We start from the raw sequence: 15,854 nt of genomic DNA on the forward strand, positions 1-15,854 counted from the left end.
TTGATTCCAGTGACTTTTTTGTTTAATTATAGGCTTCAAGTTTTATGAAAATTCAGAGTTAAATCTGTCTCTTTCTACCCTTCATCCTAATTCCACTGGGAATAAAAAGCATACTTTAGCTAGTGAGAGGTGAGAATGGAGTGTGTGACTAAGAAGCTCCTTGTTAACAGCTTCATGCAGTTAAACTAGGCAAAGTTAAACACAGAGTGCCTTTTAGGGAGTGATGTTGCCTAATGGGGTGAGCAGAGGGCTGGAAAATTCTAGAGTCAAATCTGATACTCTAAAGTGTTACAGGACTGCTTGTTAAGACTATCAAAAACTCATCACCTAATAAATTTGACTCATGTCAGATTATTGGAGTAGACAATTAAATCCAGGGTTTAAAGGTACGGTGAGGGGGTGGTGACTTAAGTGGTTGCATGTGAAAAGTAAGATACTAAATTAAAATGGGGGTGGGGGGGAAATCTTAACTAGTTCTAATCCATTAAGAAACTTGTTACATGCAAATTTTTTCCCTAAAGAACTGTTCTTCTCTCAGGGGAGCAGGTTCTAGTTAGAGATGAGCTCTGCTCTGGCCTGGGTCAACAGCCTTCCAAAATTCTTTGTCAAATATCCTCTTAAGGTGGGCTGGACAGTTTCAAAGGCCATCTGAAGACAAAGGACTGATGGCTTCCCATTGCTTTAAAATAGACCCTTCTCCCCTTGCATAGGGAGCCCTTTGTTCCATGCTCTGCATCCCCATGGGAAAAATAAGTTCAAAAGGGATTCCAGTACCAGCTGGCATGGTCATATGGCTTTCTAAGACTAATTGCAGTTTAGGCTTGTATGACAAACATGGCCATTCACAAATCTTTGATTTGAGTACTGAGTCACTGTTTCTGGTCATCAGTAATGACCCTTGTTGGTACATCTAGAATTATAAACAGATTTAACATTTAGTATTAACTCTATATACAAGAATAGTACATGCACAAAAATAAGATGCAATAATTTTAATATATGTATCATGATGCACTTTGAATAAAATGTCCAAGTTAGGGATTTTCATGAAGCATGGAGAGCTCCATGGCACCCTTAAAACTTTATTTTTGAGGTGGTGAAGGAGGTAGCTGTTTTGATGGTTCAATAGCAGGTGAAGTGAGGAAATGTAAACAGGGGAGAGGAACAGGTTGAGTGGGTGGTGACTGGTACAATGATCATCTGAAGGCCAGGTGATATACAGGGTTGCTGAAGAAAAGAATTGTAGCTCTGTGCTTTAGACAAGAAAATGGAGAATGCTCAAGTAATCATTTCAGGAGAGGGTTACAGTTGTTTGGAGGGTGGGGGTCTGTGAGGGTTACCTTAATTGTTAGCTCAAGTGTTGGCACATGGGTGACAGTTCATTAAAATGTTACAAATAGGGATGGAAAATTCCATCTAATTATTTAAGGGGTTAACTAATTAAATGGGGGGAGACTGGGAGCTGCTAAGGCCTGGCTGGAGCACCCTTGCTCCCAGGCCTGCTGTGGCTGGGGGCTGCTCTACCTGCTGCTGCTAAGTGATCAGATCACTGAGGTGGCCAGAACTTGTTGTGAAACTGACTTTATGGTCTGTCTTTTGTAGAGAGAAATTCTTACTACTTTAATTTCTCTAAGATGCAAATTTTGAAGCTGGATTTCATCTCTATTTTTTGTTAGCCTTTCCTGAATGAGCAGGTTGAGGTAGCTTGCACCCTCAAATCCAGGTTTCCAGTCTTGAACAGCAAATGGTATGAAATGAGTAACTATTATTGGCACGTACAACCTGTTTTTTAGACTATGTATCTTGAGCTGTGCACAGCTCTTTGTGTAGCTAAGCCACTCTTCTCACTGCAGCTTGCTGAAAAGAGCATGGGAAAACTCAAGCATGTTCTCAAACAGTTAAATATGTTTCCTGGTTCCTGAAATGCTCAAAACTCTGAGGGGTTGTAGCTATAGTATAGCACTAGCCTTAGAAATAATACTTTCTTTCAGTTTTCCCTGGTAAGATGAGTACTTGGGCAGCTGCCCAGCAGAGTCAGTTCCAACCAACATGCTGGCTGTCGTTGCTCGGCTAGTCAGTGTTTCTATTGGTGGTGCACATCAGCATGTCTTGGTCTACAAAAAAATTCGTTCTGCCCATCAATGGAAAAAGAGGGAACGCTGGTTAACATTTATTCATTGTTTTATTTCAATATGTAATAGGTTTATTTTATATTCTAGCTGCTATGACTTTGGTGTATATTTAACCTTCCAACCACAAGTGCCCTATTACACAAGCATTAGTCTACCTAAGTTTCTTCTCTGAGCCCAAGAACATGGATATCAAAGACAAAGTGAGGTGTCCAGCATTTGTCTATTGGTGATACGCATTCACCCATGCCTCAATACACAGGAAAAAATGTATTCAGCACATGGATGGAAAAAATGACATTAGTTGTCATTCCCTGTGTTGGCTGTGTCTACACTAGCCCAAAACCTTGAAATGGCCATTTTCAAGTTTACTAACAAAGCACTGAAATACATATTCAGCGCCTCCTTAGAATGCCAGCAGCCCTGACGCATTGAAATTGCTGCAGCTTGCTGTGCGGCTTGCCCAGACAGGGCTCCTTTTTGAAAAGATCTTGCCAACTTCAAATCCGTGTATTCCTATCCGTCGTTTTGAAGTTTTGGGCTAGTGTAGACATAACTTCAGTTCTGTTTCTGGCTCCACTATCCACCTATTGTATGAGCTTCAGCCACACACTTCATCATAATCTCTGCATTTATAAAGGCTATCTGACTCTTAGTTTACTAAGTCATACAATATGGTATCTGTCAAATTTCTAAAGCAACAGTGTATTATTGTTTTAGTGTATGCATGCTTGAAGGCTCATTACTAAAAGGAGCAGCATACCATGCTTCAATTTGGCAGTATTTGCCAGAGAGAATCTCTTACAACAGAAGGAAGGAACAGGCTGGAGAAAGAGAATTATTTTGGGTTGTCTTCAAAACAAAACAGCCACCAGAGGGAAGCAAAGATTCAGAACGTTGGGAGCTATCAAATTAACTATGAGGAAAAATGTTTACCCTGCAAGCCCATTTTCTCTCTAATAAACATTCCACCTTATACTCCAGAAATGTAAGTTACTTTTAAAAAAGATATACCAGAATAAAGATTAGAAGTTTTTAGTTAAAAGGGTTCAGCTGCTATTCACTTTTCTGCACTTTGACTATCTGCTCAACTTTGAGCAGTGTTGTGTAGTGTTGCTCTGGTGGTCTCTGCTCCAGAGGTAGCTACATTTAATTGGCTGCTAATTATGCCTACTCTGTAAAATGCTTTGCTGGCCAGCTGCAACAGATGATAAACTTAAATACCAGCAGTCCTGTAGCACCTTAAAGGCTAACAATTCTATTTATTAAGTATTCAGTTCTCATGGGTAAGATGAGCTGTCCTGAGTCAAACCAATTTGATGCAGTGCATAACCTAATTGTTGGCCTTTAAGGTGCTATGAGGCTGCTTATTTTTGTAAATGCAAGCTGGGGAGAAAAATCCAAAAGATTTTGCAGTATTTGAGGGGAAAAAAACCAAGAGTGTCCACAGAGTAGTTTGAACCTGTCTAACTATGTTATTTAAAGAACTGAGCCCTAGTCCTGACCCATCCTGGATCTCATTGTGTATAAGCATAGTTCCCTTGGCCTGAAGACTAGATGGGAGATGGGAACCTGCAGCTTGCCTGCATCCAACTGGGGAGGCTCAGGGCTCATCTCTCCTTCCCTGCTCCTGGCAGGAGTGTGAGCCAGAGCTGGTACTTGGCCTGATCCAGGCAAACCGTGGTTGGATCCAGACTGTAAGCTCTATCTGGCAATGGGAAAGTGGCTCTTGAGATAGGGGGAAAGTGCTCCATGGGCAGGCATCACTCCCATGGAAGAGGTGTTGGGGTAATACTCATATGGGGGGATGCTTCCCTGAAGCATGCAAAGTTGCCTGGAGCCAGTGCTCTCCCCCAAGAGCTGCCCCTGGGCCCCATCTGCTGCCCCCTCCCAGTCAGACTCTGCATCCATCTCTCACATCCTGAACACTCCTGTCTTCCACCCCCCTGGTGCCCTCCCACCCACTCCAGCCCCCACCCACTCCTTCCACCCCCTAGGTGCCATACCCCCAGCCCACACTTGCACCCTACCTCCCACCCAGACCATGCACCCTATGTCCTACCCTGACCCCATCCCAGACCTTTCCATGGCATCCCCTTGCATACACTGAAACCTGCATGTTCAGCCCCAGCCCTAGAACCTAGAGGAGCCCCTCAAAATCTACTAATCTCAGTCCCACTAGACTTTTGGGTGGAGGGTGAGGGTAGGGAGGTGAATGTCTTATTTCTGCTCCCCGGTGGCTGTGGGGAACTATATCTATTACCTTGTTTTGCTTTTCACTTGCACGTGACCCTCAACTGCTTTTTCTCTGGGTCAGTGGTCCCTTATCCCAAAGAGCTTCCTACCCTTGGTCTAGATAGATATACAGGGCCAGGCCTGTACAGAGGGGAGGGAAGAGAATTAGAAGGGGGGTAAGATGTGGCGGCCAGCTGCAGAGCTAGGGGTTGGTGAGAGAAGGACAAGGCCTGCTGGGGTGGGGGTGGTCCACATTTACAAAAAAACAAAACAAAACAAAAAACCCTCCCCTTTCGAAATTCCTCCCAGGGATCTGGGGGCAAAGTTAAGCTGTGATCAACAACCTGGTTGAGGTGTGTATCTGCAGAGACAAGCGCTACTGTAAGTAACAGCAGGGCAGGGGTGAGTGTGGGGGAGCTCCCCCAGCCCTGCCCCTGAGGCGAGACTACCGCGGGTAGGTCACAGCCCCGGGAGCCGGGCGGGCGCAGGGGCGCTCCAGCAATTTGGGCGGAGGAAGAAGGGGGACGAGCGCTGCAGAGCCCCCGGGTAACGGAGCCTCGTCATGCCGGGAGCGGGGCAGCGCCGCGCCCAGGGCCACCGCGCCACACACGTGCGCTGGCTCGGGAAGGAGCCGGCGCCGGAGGTAAGGACGCTCCCGGTCACGTTAGCGGTCAGGCAGAGGGATTGGGGCCTGGCCGCGCCCGGCGCGGGGCTCCGGCCGCCAGGGCTGCCCGGGGGGGCGGGGAGGGGCAGTAACCGCCCCTCGCTCGGCCTTACGGGAAGTGATGTCGCCTTGACGGAAAACAGGCGCTCGCTGCCCAAAAGAGAGCGGGGCCGGAGGGACTCGGTGCTGGCCAGGGCCTGCGGGGGCGAGCGGCCGCCAGGTAAGGGGCTGCGAGACCGCGGGCCTCCAGCGTGAGGCGCGCCCCGACAGGCTGCGGGGGAGCGAGGGGTACCGGGCGAGCGAGCAGCGGGTCACTCCCCGGAAGACGGGCGGCCCCGCTCTGCGCGGCCTCGGCTCCCCCGTGAGTCCCGGCGGCGAGACCGGGTTGCGGGGCGCCCCCGGCTGGCGGGGGAGATGGGCGCTGTGGCAGGACGGGGCGTGGCTGGTGGGCGGGGACCGAGCGGTGGGTGTTGGTATAAAACCCGGCGCCGCCGGCGGGGTGGGCTCCCCGGCTCGGACCCTGGGAAAGTGGCTGGACGCTGAAGGAAAAAGCCCCCCACCCGCCGCTGGTTCCCCCCCCTCCCCCCAGCCCGGGAGCCTCCTGCCGCTGCGCGTTCCCTGAGTCCTCGCCAGGGCCAAGCGCTCTCTCGCTTGGAGGCTTCCCGGGGGGGCTTTGAACCCTTTCCTGCCTCTCCCGCACTCACTAGCGCTTGGCAGCTCCCCTGGGCGGTAGAGTAGAAACTTTTCCAAGAGAGGTTAGATGGCTGCGCTAAGCCCACACTGCACACATTGGTGTACCCCTTTGGGCACTTCACCCTTACTGGCGTCCCCCTCTCCCAGTGCTGGCCAGTGCCTAGCTCCTGAGTTTTAGTGATTTCTTTTCTGCTGTGTAGCCCTCGAAATCCTTGTGCCCACCACCGATGATACATGTACCACCCCTGGGGACCGGTCTCAGAGGGTGAGCCCTGTTAGTCTGTGTCTGCAAAAACAAGAAGTCCTGGGGCACCTTAAAGATTAACAGTTGTTTTGGAGCATCAGCTTTCGTGGGCAAAGACCCACGCAAAACCAACATCTGACAAAGTGGGTCTTTGCCCACGAAAGCTGATGCTCCAAAATAGCTGTTAGTCTTTAAGGTGCCCCAGAACCTCTTGTTTGTACTATGCTTTGGGAACCATTGCTTAAGCAAAACACAGGCAAGGCTCTCCCCATACCGGATGGGCATGTGTGTGTGTCTGGAAATAGCTTTGTATTTGGTCTCATTTACTGTCTTGCCCAGGCTGATCTGGGGTTCTGCCGGTGGGAGAACAAATGACAGATGTTAGTGCATTTGTTGGTTTAACCTTGCTAATCTGGAGTTCTATTAGAGTGAAAGGGAAAGAGGAGTTCTTTTTAATTGTAATGTTAAATTGGCTCCAAGATATCCTGGGGTTATCTTTTAAAATAAGCAAGACACGTTTTCCTTGCAGCTCTGGGCTCGGCAAACATGGTGAAGTTTGTAAAACAAAAATACTGAATTATTTGAAAGGGAGCATTGCCAGGCTTGGCTTTCCAAAGATCTGGTTGCCAGGAGCAAGTTGGATTTTATTACCGTCTTTCAGGTCTATGAACTTTTTAGTGTTTCTGCCCTGCAAATACTTAAGGATGTGCTTAGCTTCTTACATTGGAATAGTCTTACTGAAGTTAGTGAGATTATGTGCCTCAAATAATACCTGTATAATGTTTGCAGGATCAGGGCCTAATTCATATGCTGTAGGGAAGAGCACTTAAACTCTGATCTTGCAATTATTTATGCATTCATTTAACTTTCTTATGGGAAGTAGTTCAGATTGCAGCATCAGGGCCTGAGCGCACACAGCTACAGAAACCATGCGCAGCCCAACACTAAGGACTTAAAATTAATGGTGTTGCCTAATTTGTTTTAAAAAAAGGAGAGGGAGCCTTGAGGTGAGTTAATGGCTGATGAGGGAATAATAGAAATGTATTTTCAATAGGTTTTGCACATACTAATAACTATAACATTTGAGCATTACTTAATGAGAGCCTGCCATCCCTACGGAAGTGAGCTTTAAAAGAGTGAGCTAGCTCAACTGATTCAGTGATGTTGTACATCCAGTAGTGACTTGCAATGCAGTTCCTTGCTAAACCAAGATTTTGGTTTTTAGAACTACGGAACAGCAAAGCAAAGACTAATTAAGGTAACTTTTCCCTTGCTTTTGCCTGTCTATTTAAAATGTCATACTTGTCGAAAACAGTATCCTTGACCTCATTTTTTTATGTAAATTCTAAAGGGCATGTCTTCTCTGTCTGAAAACTCTAACTTTAACATCTGTTTCTGCTTTGAGCTGCATCATCATATCTTAATCTGAACATCTTGACTGCATGAATGATCAGACACATACACCTAACTATTAGTCTTAGATACGTGGGTGATAGAAAAAACCTGATTAGGAGTAGACGCTTATGTCAGATAATAGTGGAAAGATAACTTTCTTTAGAATTGCAGTGTGATGTCAGGTTTGTTTGTGACCTACTAGAAATGTATCAATTTATGAATAAACTCAATTACCAGAAGTCATTCATTTCAAGCATATAATTAGTATATGTTAAGTGTTTTGTGTCTTGGATATGTCTTGCCACTTGTGTTGGATCCCCTTCCCTTTTCTTTTCCAAGCTATTTTTCCTTATTTATTATTTCTGCTAACTTTGTGCATAGGTTAGCTAGTTATGTACCAATATTCCATTGTGTTAGGTGCTGATAGGACTTCTGTCACTGTTTTCCTGACTGGTACAAAAGAACACAGTCCGCAATTCAAACACTGAAGCTGTGTCTACCTTAGCCCCTGAAAGGGCATGGTAATGAGCGAGGTCGGAAGATGCTAATGAGGTGCTACCATGAATATGCTGTGCCTCATTAGCATAATGGTGGCTTCGGTGATTTGAAAGTGCCGCTTTTGAATCATGTGCTGCCCCTGAAGATGGGGGCCTTTTGAAAGGACCCCACCGTCTTCGAAAGCCCCTTCTTCCTTTCTGGTATTAGGAAGAAAGGGCTTTCAAAGACTGGGGAGTCCCTTCGAAAGGCCCCTGTCTCTATGGGTGGTGCGTGATTCGAAAACAGCACTTTTGAATCGCTGCATCTGCCGTTATGCTAAGGAGGCACTGCATATTCATGGTAGTGCCTCATTAGCATCTTCCGACCTCACTCATTACCATGCCCCTTCCAAAAGGAAGGGGCTAGTGTAGACATAGCTTGAAAGAGCAGGTATGGTGATAGAGTTCATGATGCTGAAAGATTACCTTAGAAGTATAATAAAAATGAATAATGCTATTGTAATATACTGTGGTGTCTAGTCAGTGATTCAAATTTGTTGTTAAAAGATCTTATTTAAGTGTTTGTAAAGTAGTTCTGCATTGATGGTACATTGTATAACTTAGAATTTTTCATTTTAAAATACTTTACAGACTAGAATTTTAAAACCTCTAGTCCAGTGAGGCTTTTGTTTTAATCATTTTCTATGGTTTAAAAGCCTTTTCTTCACCATATGAGGCAGAAACATTCTAGTTTATTTTTTTCTTTTCCTTCTAAAGAGAAGAATGTTGAGCTAAAGGGATTTTTAACTGGATTTAGGTATACAGACAAAGATATTTTGGTAGCAATCAGTCACTTTTGTGTAGGTGGTGTTTTTGGAGAATAGTTCTGATACTGTCATGTGTCTGGTGTGCTAGCACATTGACCGTTAATTAGCCTATCATTCCATCACAAAACCCTGTACTCACTTTCAAGGAGAGTTAATAAGAATGAGATACCTTTTGCAAAGTCTAGAAAATGAGTATTTTGTTTCAGAGCAGGTATAATGGGTATTGCAGATTGCCCAAGAGACTAGCTGGTATTTGTTTATATCTCCTATTATTTATATTTTATGATGTAATAAGTAGGTGTCCCTAAAATTATGTTAAATTACGTTAGGCATTTGACTTAAAAATTGCAAGAGAAATTAAGTAAATATTCTGCTTCACATTAATTTTATCCAATTTTATATTTTGCTTATTGCTGATCATACAGAAATTTACATTTGTGCATATTTTATTTAGCGCAGTGGTACTAGCTGTATGCTTAAAACTAAGCATATGTGTCAATCTTTGCAGGACTGTGTTGATTGCAGATAGTTCCAGAGTATGTTTCTCCTTTGAAACATGAGGGACAGATTGGGTCTGCACTGTTGTTCATCCATTGATAAAAATAAAATTTAATTTCTTCCTGATAGCGAGGGGAGGCACACTAGCTAAGGCAGGGGTATGTGACTCTCCACATAGCTCTGCCCCAGCCCAGGGTACTAATGCTCTTCTCCTCCACACCTCCTTTCCCAGCTGATGGTATCTGGATGGAGAGGAGGCTGTACAGCTCTTGGAGGTGTGCTCCTTTCTCCTCTGCCTGCACCTCCCCACAGGGAAAAGAGCCCGACCCCAGCCCTGCCCACTGTCTTTCCATAGAACTCTATTTCTTTGGCTCCGCACAGTGGCAGCCCTGCCTGAGGACAGCACTGGGAATCTGCTCTTTTCCCTGCTGGCAGCAGCATGCAGGGAAAGGAGTAGGACATCAGCAGGTTCTCTCTCCCCTCTTCCTTGATTACTATTTCAGTTTTAAAACTGTGGTAGTTTGCTAGGTATCCAAACTATGCATGGTACACAGCAGCATTTCTCAAACTAAGTTAGACGCCTCAGGATCCATGAGGGTGCTCTGGGGGGGGTCTTCTGGCCCCACTGATCAATTTCCCCCTCAACATCTCTGCCTCCTTCCTTATGCCTCCTCCATACATAGGAACTGTTCTGCAGTGTACAGGAAGTGCTTGGTAGAAGGGGAAGGAAAGGGGTTGCTTGGGGGAGGGGGCAGAAAGAGATGAGGAGAGGGGGTGCGGATGGGAAGAGCTGGGGTGGGGCCTTGGGGGGAAGGGGTAGATTGGAAAAGGGGTCTGTGGCAGGGCAGGGGTGGGGTTTGGGTGTCTGAAAAATTTTAACTCAAAATAGGGTTCCTTGGGTTGCCACCTTAGAACAGTGACGATTGGTAAAATAAGTGTGTGGCAGTACTTTCACATCAGTAGTATTTGAGCCACTGGGTGGGTGCGTGGATGTTTTGGTTTTTTTGGTTTGTTTGTTTTGCAGGTGTTACAATGGTTAATCTTCTTCTGTGGGCCAGTTATTTCCAAAATGTTTGGAAATTCAGAGAATTTAATTTTGGAGAATTGAAGGAAAAAATGTTAGAAGTGCCAAAATACTACTTCAATGAATCACTTAATGACGGGGTCCTGGCTTTTCACTCACATGGGCCCTCTTTTAAAATGGGAAAAATGAATAAAAGGAGCTGAGAGAGAAGCAAATGGATAGCATCCTAGGTTGCTGGAGGAAGAGGGGGCTAATGGATTGTGTAGCATAGCATCACAGATGTGTGCTTATCTATACATGTGTGTCAGTAGTCCCTTTTGTAGTCCCTTTTAAAAGGAAGTGGAGCTCTAGTAGGAATTCACAAGCCAGCATTGTAAAAGGCAAGTAAGCTAGTCATCCAGCAGATGGAGCCAGGAAATTCCTTGTCAAAACTGATGTGAATCTTTAAGGTGAGGATTCGGACTGGAAATTTTCTTATTTTCTGTGAACGGGATCGGATATTCCCAATTCTGAACTATGAGAATGAACAGTTCACATCTATGAGCAAAGTCTGCAATTGTTTCATTATAGTCCCAGTAGTCTGTAAGACTGTAGCTGGCTTATTTCTTGCATATGCACTACTTATTGAGGGATGCACATAAAAACAAGTTGCAAAACTTATCAAATGCCAAAAAAGTAACAAGTGTCTAAATTTGAGGCCCCTTTGGAACTTGAGGCCAAGGCCAAATGGCCTTATTAGTCTTCTCCCTGACTGGCCCTGAGTAGCACCTCACCTATGTAACTTGCCTTTTTTGAGTGGAAGCCTGCTCTCTTTCGGCTGGGTCTAAACTACAAGGTTTTGTCTGCATAACTTTTATGAACAAAATCGCCTCTTCAGCTCACATACTTATCCCAGCAAACTCCCAAATAGGAAGAAGGGGCTTTCGAAGTCTGTGTGTCCTTTCAAAGGGCCCCTGTCTACATGAGCAGCATGCGTTTCGAAAGCAGCACTTTCAAAACATGCACAGCTTCTATTATGCTAATGAGACACTGCATATTCATGGCAGTGCCTCACTAGCATCTGCCAAAGTGGCTCATTAGCATACCCTTTCAAAAGGTGGGGGTAGTGTAGCCACGGCCTTTGTGCTGTGTTTCTGTCTGGAGATACAAATGATTTGTTATCAAATGATGAATGGGTGGGGATTGTGACTTGTTTAGAGTGCTCAGTTTGTGCCTGGGTTTCTAATCTTGCTCACTCCTTTACAATGATTCTGTGCATGTATTGGGTATATAAGTGTTACATGTGAAGAAGTGGTTCTAACCCATGAAAGCTCATTAGCTAATATTTAAATTTGTTAGTCTTTGCTACAGGATTGCTTGTTTTTTTTGTTGCCAAGAGTGCACCTAGCTGGCAATTTGTAAGTGCAAATAAAATACCTACTTAATGCATGCATTTTGGTAATTGCACAAGAACATCAAGCAAATAATTCCATGACTGTGGTTCTGAAACTCAGTCCCTCTTACAAGTAGTGGATGATAGAAAGATCTACCTGTTGGAATGGTGGCACAAAGCAAGAAGTACTGTACTTCTGATTGTTGCATTGTCCTTTCCTGAGCTAATCCTTTTGGAACACTACAGTTAAGAGCATGGACAATGTTGGCTACGCATAGCACTATGTGGAAGAACAGATGCTGATGACAGTTCTGCAGAAGTGCTTTCATTCTGAGCTTGTGAACAGGGTGATTGCAAACAGAAGGGAGTTTTGAGAGGGGTGCTCTCATGGTGGAGGAGCATAGGACTGTTGGGTAAGTGGCTGTCTGTCTGGAGTGTGTGTTTTTGGGGCATTACTTGCTACTGTGTACTGGGCTTGTGTTTGTTTGTGTATTTGAAAGACCATGTGCTGAGCTGTTTGCTTGTTTTGAAAGATCATGTGCTGAGGTTGGCAGTTAAGATTTAAAAGCTAGAACTCTCTGCTCTTTGGTCAAGCCATTGCCAGGGGAGGGGCTACCAGTTGGGAAGGCCAGAGCTGTATAAAGCATGCTAGCAAGTGACCACAGTGATTGCAAACAGGAGGGTGTTTTGAGGGGGACCTGAGAGGGAGCTAGTTACTTTTGACATTCTTTAAAACTTTGATACTAAAAATTATATCCCAGACTACTGAATTTAAATAAGAACCCCATAGCTAATCTAATTATCCATAGAAAATGCAGGCAGAAGCCCAGTAGCAGAATGGGGGCTATCCTGTTTATTGCATCCAATGTAATGTATGATTACTGACTCCACAGGCAGCTGGCCTATGTGTGCATTTGGTGCAAGGAGCTCTTGGCCCTCAGAGACTGAGTTTGGGCTTTGGAGGCCAGGGTGGCTGAACTGGAGGAGATAAGAGAGGTATGTTGATGAGGCTTTCAGGCACACTGTAGAATTGTCCCAGCTCCAGTCAGGCAGCCCTTGCACTATTAAGGAGGGTGAAGGCTCAGGGAAGGAGAGCAATCAACAGCAGCATCCCATAGTTGGGGACCCTCCTTCCAGATAATGTTGTGGTACGCTCGCGCACTGAGGATGCCTCTCCCAGGGAGGGAACTCCAGTCAGTCGGAAAAGGCAGGTGTTCATAATGGGAGATTAGATCATTAGAAACATAGATAACTGTGTTTGTGATGATCAGGAAAACCATATGGTGACTTGCCTGCTTGGTGTGAAGGTTGTGGATCTCTCAAGGCATCTAGATAGACTTATGTGTAGTGCTGGGGAGGAGCCGGTGGTCATGATACATGTCAGTATCAATGACATAGGGAAGGGTAGGAGAGACGTGCGAGAGGCCAAATTTAGATTACTAGGAAAGAGACTGAAATCTGGGACCTCTCTGGCATTCTCAGAAATGCTTCCAGTTCCACGTGCAGGGCCACATAGGCACACGGAAATTCAGATTCTCTATGTGGATGAGATGATGGTGTAGGGAGGAAGGATTGAGGTTTATTAGGAACTGGGGAAACTGTTGGGATACAGGAAACCTATACAGGAAGATTGGACTCCACCTAAACCAAAGTGGAAACCAGACTGCTGGCACTTACCATTAAAAAGGTCGTAGAGCAGTTTTTAAACTAAAAGATGGGGGAAGGCTGATTGGTGCAGAGAAGCACATGGATCAAACAGAGACTTATCTTTGAGGAGACTCTATTGATGGAGCTTGTCTAGGTTTTAGTCAGGAGGAGAGGATGGAAGAGGATAAAGTATGGGCTGTATCAGAAAAGAAACAATCACTTGAAAAAAAACCGAAAGCATCAGGAAAGGGCAGACGAATAAATAGTGACAAGTTTTTAAAGTGCTTGTACACAAATGCTAGAAATCTAAATAATAAGATGGGTGAATTAGAGTGCCTTGTATTAGAGGAGGATATTCATATAACAGGCATCACAGGAACCTGGTGGAATGAGGGCAATCAAAGGGACACAATCATACTGGGGTACAAAATATATCTGAAGCACAGAACAGGTCATGCAGGTGAGGGAGTAGCACTATGTGTAAAAGAAAATGTAGAACCAAATGAAGTAAAAACCTCAAGTGTATCAAAATGTTCCATAGAATCTCTATGGATAGACATTTCATGCTCAAATTAGAGTATAGCAGTAGGGATATATTATAAGCTATCTGACCAGTGCAGTGATAGTGACTATGAAATGCTAAGGGAGATTAGAGAGGCAATCAAAATAAAAACCTCAATAAATAGTAGGTGATTTCAGTTATCCCCATATTGACATGTCATCTCAGGACCAGATGCGGAGATAAAATTTCTCAATAACTTAAATGACTGCTTCTTGGAGCAGCTGGTACAGGAACTCACAAGGGGAGAGGTGATTCTTTTAGTTCTCAGTCAAGTGCAGCATCTGGTCCAAGAGGTAACTATAACATGATTTCTTGGAAATAGTGACCATAATATAATAACGTTTAACTTCTGTGGTGGGAAGAACTTCTCAGCAGTCGGACACCCTGGCATTTAATTTCAGAAAGGGGAGCTATGCAAAAGTGAGGATGTTAGTTAAACAGAAATTAAATGGTACAGTGACTAAAGTCTCTGCAAGCTGCATGGAAACGTTTGAAAGATACCATAATAGAGGCCCAACTTAAATGTGTACACCAAATTAAAAAGCACAGTAAAAGATCCAAAAAGAGCCACCGTGGCTTAGTGATCATGTAAAAGAAACAGTGAGAAATAAAAAGGTATCCTTTGAAAAGCAGAAGTTAAATCCTAGTCAGGAAACTAGAAAGGCGCATAAACTCCATCACATTAAGTGTGGAAAAAGTAATAAGAAATGCCAAAAAGGAGTTTGAAGAACAGCTAGTAAAAAACTCAAAAACCAGTAACAAAATGTTTATTAAGTACATTAGAAGCAGGAAGCCTGCTAAACAACCAGTGGGCCCCCTAAATGATCGAGATAAAAGAGGAGCACTCAGACAAAAAATTAACTGCAGAGAAACTAAATTAATTGTTTGCTTCAGTCTTCACAGCTGAGGATGTTAGGGAGACTCCTAAACCTATGCAGTCCTTTGTGGGTGACCAATCTGAGGAATTGTCCAAGACGATGGTGTCATTAGTGGAGGTTTTGGAACAAATTGACAAACTTCACAGTAACAAGTCACCGGGACCAGATGGCATTCACCCAAGAGTTCTGAAAGAACTCAAATGTGAAGTTGTGGAACTGTTAACTGTGGTTTGTAACCTATCCTTTAAATCACCTCCTGTATCCAATGACTGGAAGATAACTAATGTAATGCCAATACTTAAAAATGATTCTAGAGGCGATCCTGGCAATTACAGACCAGTAAGTCTAATGTTGGCACTGGACAAACTAGTTGAAACAACAGTAAAGAATAAAATTATCAGACACATAGAAGAACATAATTTGTTGGGCAAAAGTCAACAAGGTTTCTGCAAAGGGAAATCATGTCTTACTAATCTGTTAAGAGTTCTTTGAAGGGGTGAACAAATATATGGACAAGGGGGATCTAGTAGATATAGTATGCTTAGATTTCCAAAAAGCCTTTGACAAGGTCCCTCACCAAAGGCTCTTATGTAATTTAAGTTGTCATGGGCTAAGAGGGAAGATCATTTCATGGATTGTGAATTGGTTAAAAGACAGGAAACAGGATAGGAATAAATGGTAAATTTTCAGAATGGAGAGGGGTAACTAGTGGCATTCCCCAAGGGTCAGTCTGAGGATCAATCCCATTCAACTTAAGAACATAAGAACATAAGAATGGCCATACTGGGTCAGACCAAAGGTCCATCAAGCCCAGCATCCCATCTGCCGACGGTGGCCAATGCCAGGCGCCCCAGAGAAGGAGAACAGAAGACAAGTGATTTATCTCCTGCCATCCATCTCCTGCCCTTGTTATGAAGGCTAGGGCACCATACTTTATCCCTGGCTAATAGCCATTTATGGACCTGACCTGCAAAAATTTATCAAGCTCTTTTTTAAACCCTAATAGAGTCCTGGCCTTCACAGCCGCCTCGGGCAAGGAGTTCCACAGGTTGACTGTGCGCTGTGTGAAGAAAAATTTCCTTTTATTAGTTTTGAACCCACTACCCATCAATTTCATTTGGTGTCCCCTAGTTCTTGTATTATGGGAAAAGGTAAATAATTTTTCTATATTCACTTTCTCCACACCATTCATGATTTTATATACCTCTAT

General features: G+C 44.3%; 1 protein-coding gene across 1 annotated transcript in view; it reads left to right on the forward strand.

Moving 5' to 3' along the window:
- Nucleotides 1–5,066: 5,066 nt before the first annotated feature.
- The window catches only part of RAB27A (RAB27A, member RAS oncogene family), a 79,270-nt gene continuing 68,482 nt past the window's right edge, over nt 5,067–15,854 (forward strand). Inside the window, exon 1 of the mRNA XM_075006810.1 lies at nt 5,067–5,248. The gene's annotated coding sequence lies outside the window, so the exon portion shown is untranslated. The remainder of the gene's footprint in view (nt 5,249–15,854) is intronic.

The sequence above is a fragment of the Carettochelys insculpta genome, chromosome 12 (genome assembly GCF_033958435.1).
Source record: "Carettochelys insculpta isolate YL-2023 chromosome 12, ASM3395843v1, whole genome shotgun sequence".
Lineage (NCBI taxonomy): Eukaryota > Metazoa > Chordata > Testudines > Carettochelyidae > Carettochelys > Carettochelys insculpta.